The sequence below is a fragment of the Ictalurus punctatus genome, chromosome 9 (assembly GCF_001660625.3).
Source record: "Ictalurus punctatus breed USDA103 chromosome 9, Coco_2.0, whole genome shotgun sequence".
NCBI classification, from domain to species: Eukaryota; Metazoa; Chordata; class Actinopteri; order Siluriformes; family Ictaluridae; genus Ictalurus; species Ictalurus punctatus.
The window spans coordinates 6,326,824-6,335,669 of NC_030424.2; the positions used below are offsets into that span (position 1 = coordinate 6,326,824).

Sequence of the window (8,846 nt, forward strand, 5' to 3'; positions counted from 1 at the left end):
CAGCTTGCTCAGGGTGGAACACTAACACTAACAAACATGAAACGACTGGACCTGAGGTGTGGCAGGGTGAAGAGACAGGCAAAACATTCACAACGTCACAGATAATGCTCGAACATATCCTCTTGCCATTGGCTCATTTCAGAAATGACAAAATTCACTTTTCAACCTTTGTCACAGAAAATGAATTTATGCTAGAAAAGCAAGACATACCTATCAAGCTTGCACTTGTATGGCTGCTGTTTTAGAAGAGAAACAGACCAGGATTGTTATCTTCTCCAAAGCGCCTGCTTAACATTCCAGCTCTTCTGGCTTACGTACCAAAAACTCCAGATTCCAATGCCTTCATCATCTCAGCAAGTACCACGGAGTACCAGGAAGGACAGGAGTGAGAAAGTCTGTGTGAAAGACAGGGGGTAACCCCGGCCAGAACAATGCCTTAATGCGCTGCTGTGTGAGGTTATGGCCTATTCACAGAAAGTCCATAAAGCAAACTGAAATGTACACATTTTCTAGGCTTTTTCAGCAACATAAAACATTAAATTACATGGCCACTGTACAGACCAATTTGTACAATTTGTCTTGCTTTAATTACAAAACTCTACATTTATTATTTATCAAAATATATAATCAGGACCATTGAACACGCATAATTATTGATAATAACAAACCTTGGTTAAATCAAGAGTAAAAGAACAGCAGTAACATTCAACTGCAGGTTTGAATAAATTTCTTGAGTAGGGGCTCAAAGCAGAGTGGCTCTGAAAGAAGTCCCCCCCACGTCTAATACAGGCTGTAAACATTGCTAATATATAAACCATGAGCAAACTTAATGTTTCATGGTAATTTCTGACAGAAAAGTGCAGAGTTGACATTTGGCAGTGTTTGGATGTGTAAGAGTGAGCTGAAAGAGGTGGTAAATAATTGAAAAGACCAATAGGTGAGAAACCTAACCTGCTTTGCAATGCTCCTTGTGTCTCCAAAACATTAATATTCAAAAGATCATACATAATGCCAGACCTTAATTAATTCCAGTGTTTTCTCCATTTTTTATATAATGAAACTTGCCACCGTTGCTCAATAATGGCACAAATATCTTAAACAAAAGCTAATCTTGTTTGGTGTGCAGTCAGTTTTGCGAGGGGAAAAATATTTATAGTCTGCTGACTTGCTATATCCTTTGTGAGATGTTGGTAATTTCCTACAAATTCATGCTAACGTTTGGATTTCCAAATAAATCTAAGCTGCATTTCCCACAGTCTGAAAACTACTACGAGTTTTCTTTTCCACTCCTCAGTGATCTCGGAAACACCAGACACTGAGAGGGATTAGAATCGCTTAAAATTTAGCAAAAAAAATTGCACAACGCCTCTCTCTTAGCACAGACACATAATGCAAAATTTGTTAACCATTTCACATGCAAAATGCCATGGAGGCATAGCAAGTAGAGCTGGACTCTCATAGATCATAGGTTACAGGAGATCTCTCTGTGTTCGTATCAGGGTACTACAGGTTCTTCCCAGGTCACAAAAACATGTTGCTAGATGGAGTGGCTAGTCTTAAAGTCTCATGGTATGAGTGTATATCTATGTGCGTGTGCGAGATGCCCCGCAGTGAATTGGCATCCAATCCAAGGTGTATTCTTGCCTTGCACCCAGTGTGCAAGTCTGCATAGACTTCGGATCCTGCGCCACATTGACGAAGATTAATTAGACACTGAAAATAAAAAACTCCTCAAGCATTTAAGCCAAACATTTTGAGAAAATCTACTCTTCAAGCAAATCATGAGGATCTCTGTTAGCATCGAAGTAGTTCAAAACACAGTTTTAATTCATTTTATCTGCTATTTTGGCTGTCAAAAAAGTTAGCTACACTGTTTTAAAAGGGGCTCAGAATTAGCACACATTTGTGATCTCATGTATGCTGAAGGGAGCAAACAGCAGTTTCCTCCAATGATCTTCCCTATGACACAGAAACTCAAAAAGATGTGGTTAGCTGGCTTCACATGTCTCGGAGGTCTCGTGTTAGCCTTCATCCTCCCCGGTTGGTAGCTGATGTGTGATAGGGGAGAGTTATATAGTGTTTGAGAATTGACCGGACCAAATTAGGGAAAAAATGGGGAAAATGCATAACTAACTAACTAATTAACTAACTAACTAAATAAATAAATAGTAAAGACATCACAGTTTTTGCACAGTATATTGGTATAGCACAACTTGGGTGTCTCACTAAGGGTGTAACAATACACAAAATTCATAAGGAATTTCCAAATATGTGCCTTAAGTACAGTAACTAAAACCTAATAAAACCCCATTCAGACTCTTAGCAGCATATAATGAAACAAAAGCTATGCCTTAAAGTGGATCAAAATGAAACATGGATAAGAGTCTAAATGTCTAAGTGTCTTTTCTAAACTTTGTAAACTTTTGTGTTATTCTGCTGTTAGCTGTCGTGATCTTTTTAGCCTGGATTTAATCAGAGAGGAAATGCTGCCTACATATAGTACTATACAATCTATTGAATAATGTTTTTTGAGGAACGTGACAAAGAGTTCAAGGTGTTGACTTGGCCTCCAAATTCCCCAGATTTCAATCCACACAAACAAGGGACAAAAACAAGTCAGATCCATGGAGGCCCCACCTCGTTGCTTACAGGACTACAGAAAAGATCTGCTGTTAATGTCTTGGTGCCAGATACCACAGCACACCTTCACACGTCTTGTGGAGTCCATGCCTCGTGGAGTCCATGCCTCAATGAATAACAGATGTTTTGCTGACACAATGTTAGGCAGGCGGTTTTAAAGTAATGGCTGATCGGTGTATATTCATATTTAATATTGCACAAGAGTGCTTCTGTACTGAATATCAGCACAGCTCGATTGCAAGTGTGAAACTGCTTTTATACAACAGGTCTACAAACAACAAATTAGGGGTGTGCGATATGTATCGTTTACGATAATATCTTAATAGTTATTTTAACGATGTGTGAGCGGACATTATCAAGTATGTCACCCACTTTGCAAAAACCAATAAAAAAATAAATGTCTTTAGAGTCCACGCGGTCACTGCGTGAACAGACTACTAGGATAGACGACTACACGTGGGCATGGAGAGTCCATGCTTTCACTGTGTGATGTAGCCTATTACAATGCAGTGTGCAAGTTAAGCTAGCATAGCAGCTTAAAAATGCATGACTGAAGTTAGAAATGAGGAGATAAAATACAGACACCATGAGCCTCACAGTCTACGTCATTAAATATAATCACTAGACATGGGTCAACCTCACTCACATGCAGGTGGTTCCGCTTTGAAATGATGGATGTTGCTCAAAAGACGGCAATCTGCAAACTATTTTGTAAATAGGATGCCATTAAAGACAGCTCATCAACTAACTTGTTTCACCACCTGCAAACTAACCACCGCACAGAACATGAAGAGCATGAAAATCTTTTGGAGTCAGCGGTCCACAACACGTCCAAACCAGCCAAGGTACCAGTACAAAACCACTCTCAGTAAACTTCAGCTGAATCATTCTGCAAAAAAGAGCCTTACGACAAGAAAATCAACAGATGGCAAGACATAAACACCGGTGGTTTTGTAATGTTTTTACTTGAATGCTTCGGTTTTAAGTAAATAAATAAGACCTCTTTTCTTTAAATATATTATTTCCATTAATATCATTAGTAAGCAACAATTAATATCCTATTAACAAGAGCAAGCTATTAAAATATAAGACTTTCATAAAAACACATTTTTGAAGGATGCAGAATATCGTCTACTTATCGTTATTGACAAAACCCCAGAAAATATCAAGACATCATTTTTCTGTCAATACCGCACGCCCCTACAACAAATTAATAGCCACAGTCGCATAGAGCACTGGGTGTTGCCATTTACGAAAGCCAACATACAGACTGACTGAAAACCTGTATATTAAGTGTAGAAATGGTTTAATGCAATGAACTAGAACTGGAAGTTTATCTAGTGAACACAGACAAGGGAGATGATAAAACAGTGAAATGTAACACTGCAGTCATATTAAATATCAGCACTCTTCGAACACCACTTGTCCAATCAAATTAATTAATCTCAGGAGAGAACCGGAGAGTGCCTGTGTTAAAATCAATAAAAACATATATCTATTTTTAAATATATTAATTTACTTTCTAATTACTACCACTCCAGAGGCATTCAACCACCTTGAGAAAAGAACAGTGAAAAGGCCATCCATGTGGAAATTAGACAACTGATTTGTAAAAGGATTATATTCAAAATCCACCGGTATGGGTTGTTGTTGTTTATATCAAAACATTAAATGTTGTTTACATTAAAAATCTCCCATCCAGCTTCCGGTGTTTTGGACCTGGGCAGCAAGTTGGTGCAGAGGGTAGTGTTACCACCTCACAACTCCTAGGTCCTGGTTCAATCCTGAGCTCAAGTTACTGTCTGTGCAGGGCCTTGTAGGCTGGTGCTGTAGTCATTTTCTCTGTTCATGATTTTCCATTTTAAAATTTAACAATAAATGATTTAATCACCCAGAACCATTAACCTAAAAAAAATTCCCCTATTTCAGTTTTAAGGACAGTACAGCAGGGTATAATAATATCAGATGTACAGTGACAGTTATGAAAACTCAGTTGGATGGTAAATTTTAAAGTGATTCTGCAGTAATACACAGTAAAAAGTAACTAGTCACTGGATACCGTAGTCAAAGTAATATCAGAGGGACTAGGGCTGCAACTACCGATTATTTTCATAATCGATTAATTGGCCAATTATTCTCTTTTTTCATTAAACCAATAGGGGGAACTTTCAGTACCATTTTTCATTTATTTATAATAAAATCCACAAAATGAGTGTTACAAATATAAACTTCAGACTAAAACTTTACACAACTGTTTGTCCAAATATATAAGACTGAAAAGAACTCAATACACACAGCAGGATATATATTATTCATTTAGGACTGTAGTTTTAATTCAGTGCTTTTTGTGTATCCATAAAAATAATGCATAAATACTGCATGAAAATAAAGCATGAAGTTTATATTATATAATAGTATTTGTGCATTAGTTTTTATGGATGCACAAAAAGCAAAGAATTAAACTACGGTCCTAAATTACTAATAAAACCCCACTTTCACTGCACCTTGTGGTTTCTGTTACTCACAAATATGCCTTTTGATATTATTTTGGATATAAACATAAGTTTGTGCTCGTGCATCATAGTCCCACTTCCGCTGCACACAAACTCCCCTTTATAAAATTTGATCTTCTCCGCGGTGTTTAATATAAAATGCCCCCCTGCCTTAGAAGACTTGGAGGTCACACACTTTCTTCAGCAGTCACTTGATTACGCTTCCGTCTTGGTGTCTGAGGTCATATTGGGAATAAAAGGTAACTTTTTAAAGTCAAAAGGTTGATGAAAGTCAAAAGGTTGACTTTCATTACATCACTTTCAAAACACTTTGTAGGCTCATCAGACTGGTATGCTAAGCAATGACATTTAAGGTAATATAATTTAACATCAACACACAGGTAGCTCACATACCAGTGACAACTGCAAGTCACACTTTCACAGTGACGGCATAAAACCTAGGCTCATTTTACTAAACTGAAAACTAATTCAATTATTATTTTATAATTATATTTTTTTTTACAACCAGTTACAGGAAATATTAGCAAGATAATCTAAAGTTGTGAAGATAGTCAACTGATAGTCAGTCAACTAATAGCAACACATAAAAGAGCCAAATTAATTTTCTGTAGCAAAAATAATCATTTTTAAAAAATCCTTAAAGGTCACAAGATATGAACCTGTAAGTTGAAAGCTGAAATGAAGTGCAGGATACTTATCATTACAAACTGACGCCTTCTGATATAAAGTATCTGGCACATGTACCATGTGTAGGTCTGGGGAATATCTTTCAAGAACTGTGGAAAGTTAATTTAAATCAGCACATAATCAAATGAAAATAACTAAAGTGTTACTGTCCACATTCCAGCCAGATTCATGAGGAACAGTTAAGAAACATCAATAAATTAAAATAAATTTACCTGTAATCATGTTAAAAAATTTTTTTTTTTTTTAAATCATTTTAAAGGGCAAAGATAATGTCCATATTTCCACTGAAGGTCTAATTTATACAAAAATATTTCCCAATTTTTGTCAATATTAAAGGATTTTCTGTCAAATAAAAATATATACTCAAGCTTAGTTATTGTTCCTTTTTTCCCCTCTCAATGTCATAAACAATCAGATCACTACTGATAGGAAGTACACACTTTAAACAAAAGGCTTATTAAATAGTACTTCCATGAAACGATTGGGACGTGACGGTGTGAAACCAGGCTAACATCGAAGTGATCTCAAAGCTTGTTTTAGTTTTAAGTTCTTCCACCAACTCCGAGATTCACTGCTTGATATCTGATGGCCTTTTTTTATTTCACACTGACATTAATGGAAGGAGACACTTATAGATTAGTATTGAGTATTGGCTGATACCCCAAGCTCTGATATTGGTGTTCAATTGAAAATGGAGAAGAAGAAAAAAAGCATGGCCAGTGCATCCCTAATTACTGGTTATGCAACATCATCAAGAAATAACACTTGTAGAGAAGAAATATTAGCCAAAAACACAGATGATTGTAATAACCTTGATCAAACCACATCAAATCATACTGATAACAAGGAGTGAGTCCAGTCTAGGAAAGCACTATTAATTGTATTTGTGTCTTAAATCCAACATACTTAGTCTGGTGGTGTAATCACTGTATTATGAACTGAGTTCATAATATCCTTACATAGAGTCTAGTTTAAGGCAGCCTTTAACAATAAATAAGTCACTTATCACGCCGCAGTTAACTAATCCTTAAACCCCAAAGAGACGGTGGTCTAACACCAGTAAAATAGTTTAATCCACTACGAAGATCTGAATGAAGAAATCACAATCCCTGCGTTAGAAACGGACTTTAAACTGACTGCCAGTCAAGTGAATAGTAACCAGATAAAGACACTTGACTATCAGATTCTGTCTGATCAATTTAATTGGTACTTCTGTGTTCATATTTTAATCAGTCACAAACTTCTACTTACATATTTAGCGAGCTCGCCAGTTATCATGTTGCACGCAAAAGGTTACTTTACTAGCTGCTAACTAGCAGTGTTATGTTAGCACAACGATTTATTGTACCACACTGCCCAGTATCCAGTAAAACGGTATTCAGAATATCTGGATAAATTACTAACTTACTGCAGTTCAAAAGTAAAACCCCGTACCTGATTTTGCCTTTCTTAACCAGTGACTTACGGGTGGAACACAGCTTAGTTTCACGTACAAACACCACGGAGCTCTAACAGGAGCTAACAGGCTAGCAGCTCACATCTCCTCCCCTGCTCAGGCGCTTGCTCTTAGCAACCTGTTGCCCAAGAACTGAAAAACCAAACAAACCCTTTCTATCAAGTAAAAGTGAAAGAAGAGAGATTGTTCGCTGTTTACCTCTTGATTAAGAATTGTGACTCTTCAGCTTTAGGTACGGAATATTCCAGTGTTTCAATTCTTCACAATGTAAGATTATCCGATGCGATCACGACATATTGTGGTAACGCGAGTTTGAAGGAGTTCACACTGAAGTGGCTCTACAGTGCCACCTCCGGTTCCGTCCCAAACCATGTTCTTACCCTTGCACTTACCGAGTTACCACTAGGTGGCATACGAATGGGCTAGTCCCACAAATACGTCCGCATTACGTTTACTACGCTTCCGTTAATATATAGTTAATATATATATATATATATATATATATATATATATATATATATATATATATATATATATATATATATATATATATATATATATATATATATATATATATGTGTGTGTGTGTGTGTGTGTGTGTGTGTGTGTGTGTGTGTGAGTGTGAGTGAGTGAGAGAGACTTTACATTTTGAATATTGTAGAACTTTGGAAGAAATGTATGCTCAGGGGACGGGGGTACCTTGACGTAATTGCAGTATTTTACAATCTTGAGGCAAGAGTTCTGCTACTTCTCAAATGTTCAAGTTCAAAATGAACGCTTCAGCTAGAAACGCAGCAGAATCGGAAAACGCTAATGTGCTAAAAGAAAAAAAAAAAACAAAGAACAAGAACAGTATAAAAGATGGACTCTAAGTATTAAAGGACTGCAAGAAAAAAATGAACAAAAACATAAGACAACAAGTCTTCCAGCTGCTGTCCAGGACAGCTCTCGTTCTAGCAGGTGCAGACTCACCATTGGGAAGTTTGGGAATTTTCCCTGTGGGCCAGTCTGGTGAAGGCCAGTCTTTTCCCCCCAACCCTGGTACTGCATATAGCCTATATACATATATTCAATAGGTCATCTTAACAGGTGAAATTAAGTTTCAGGCGATCATTACATTAATTAGGATTCCTCCATCAGGTGGAAACCTATTGTTATTGTTCTTCTTCTTCTTCTTATTATTATTATTATTCTACTTATCTCCCTAAAGTGCCCAATAACTCAAGATCTAAATGGTAAAAAGTTTAGAAATTTGGCACATTGATACTACAGGCCAGGAATCAAATAAAAAATTGCTCAATCTACAGTGCATCCGGAACGTATTCACAGTGCTTCACTTTATCCACATTTTGTTATGTTACAGCCTTGTTCCAAAATGGATTAAATTCATTATTTTCCTCAAAATTCTACAAACAATACCCCATAATGACAACGGGAAAGAAGTTTGTTTGAAATCTTTGCAAATTTATTAAAAAGTCAAAACAAAAAAAGCACATGCACATAAGTATTCACAACCTTTGCCATGACACTCAAAATTGAGCTCAGGTGCA

General features: G+C 36.6%; 1 protein-coding gene across 3 annotated transcripts in view; it reads right to left on the minus strand.

Annotated features, from left to right (window-relative positions):
- The window catches only part of pals1a (protein associated with LIN7 1, MAGUK p55 family member a), a 36,996-nt gene extending 29,343 nt beyond the window's left edge, over nt 1–7,653 (minus strand). Inside the window, exons 1-2 of one of the 3 annotated variants that reach the window (XM_017476582.3) lie at nt 7,495–7,653; nt 211–395 (exon numbers count right to left, since the gene is read on the minus strand). The gene's annotated coding sequence lies outside the window, so the exon portion shown is untranslated. Of the gene's footprint in view, nt 1–210; nt 396–7,274; nt 7,397–7,494 lie in introns of those variants that run through there. The other 2 variants (XM_017476581.3, XM_017476583.3) reach the window with 2 other exon arrangements.
- Nucleotides 7,654–8,846: the final 1,193 nt, after the last annotated feature.